The sequence below is a fragment of the Theobroma umbraticum genome, unplaced genomic scaffold (assembly GCF_002168275.2).
Source record: "Theobroma umbraticum cultivar Fairchild unplaced genomic scaffold, ASM216827v3 scaffold_95.0, whole genome shotgun sequence".
In the NCBI taxonomy this organism is placed as follows: Eukaryota; Viridiplantae; Streptophyta; class Magnoliopsida; order Malvales; family Malvaceae; genus Theobroma; species Theobroma umbraticum.
In genome coordinates, this window is record NW_018397257.1 from 8,324,499 (window position 1) to 8,325,986 (window position 1,488).

The 1,488-nt window shown below is 38.4% G+C and overlaps 1 pseudogene; it reads left to right on the forward strand.

Moving 5' to 3' along the window:
- Positions 1–620: 620 nt before the first annotated feature.
- The window catches only part of LOC110412409 (cytochrome P450 94C1 pseudogene), a 1,217-nt pseudogene continuing 349 nt past the window's right edge, over positions 621–1,488 (forward strand).

The following is a 1,488-nucleotide window of genomic DNA, read 5'->3' on the forward strand; positions in this document are numbered from 1 at the left end:
CTTTCAAAAAAATTATTTCCTTTCAAAAAAAAAAATCTCTAAGTATTGATAGTACTAATAAGTCCCTTTAAATGACGAGTTAACAAACCTTTACCCTAAATACCGAATGAGTTTACAAGATTAAGAAAAGTAGTAGTAAACGACAGAACTGTAACATATCGATTAATTAATTATTACATCATCGTCATAGTAACGTCCTTCTTAAAGTCTCGTCGGCATGATTACACCATACAAAAAAGAAAAGAAGAAGAAGCTGTCCCTGGTCATGAAAATCAGGTTGGCTTTCCAATTGTCAGTTTAATTAGATGTTGGAAAATGGAAACCCCACACGAGTTAGAATAGCCGCACAAGAGGAAAAGGAGAAGGAAAATTTTCAATTGAAGGCACGTGGTTGAATGGAGGCAAGTCACATGAGGACGAGGGCTGAGGGCTACAAATTGAGAGGCCGAAAGGGACCCCGATTTGGCATTTCCTTCTAAAGAAAAGGACCCTTGTTATTTTGCGCACGCGTTTTTCATGCATCTATTAATCTTTTCTCGCGTGTCAAGCACCTGGAAAAATACAAATTAAATTAAAGCTAAGAGTTCAAATCAGTTTGAGTGCTTCTAGTAATATTGGATACTCAATTAATTGACTTTTTTTTTATTACCTTTTTTAGTCCCCCACTTCCTTTCATGAAAGGAACTATACCCAACGTTATATAAAGTTGTGAGTTTTCTTCATTTCCTTCATCTCCCACCCCACCTTACCTTTGTTGTTAAGCTTCCCTTCTTTGATTTCTTCAGCTCCAGTTGACGCTTTCTTTTTTGTTCTGGTTTTTCAATCAATGGATTCAGAACTTTCCTTGTGGTTTTGCTCCATGTGCAGTGCTTTCTGCTTCATGTTCTTCTCTTTCACCCTCTTGTTTTCTTTGTTTTCATTGTTGATCTTCGTTTTGAGGTTGAAGCTCTGGTGTAATTGTGAAATCTGCCAGGCTTATCTTACTTCGAGTTGGACCAAAGAATTCGACAATCTTTGTGACTGGTACACTCACCTTCTTAAAAAATCTCCCACTGGAACGATCCATATCCATGTTCTTGGCAATACCATCACTGCAAGCCCTGACAATGTCGAGCACATTCTCAAAACCAGGTTTGAAAACTATCCAAAAGGGAAACAATTCTCTGCTCTCCTTGGTGATCTTCTTGGTAAAGGTATTTTCAATGTTGATGGCGAGTCATGGAGGTTTCAAAGGAAAATGGCCAGCCTTGAGCTTGGTAGCATCTCCATAAGAATGCACGCGTTTGATATTGTCAACTCAGAGATTCAATCCAGGCTTATCCCTCTTTTATCATCAGTTTCCGGTGAAGAACAAGTTTTAGATTTACAAGACGTGCTTAGAAGATTTTCATTCGATAATATCTGCAAATTCTCCTTCGGATTAGACCCTGGTTGCCTCATGTTATCGCTGCCCATCTCAGAATTTGCTGAAGCTTTCGATTTAGCATC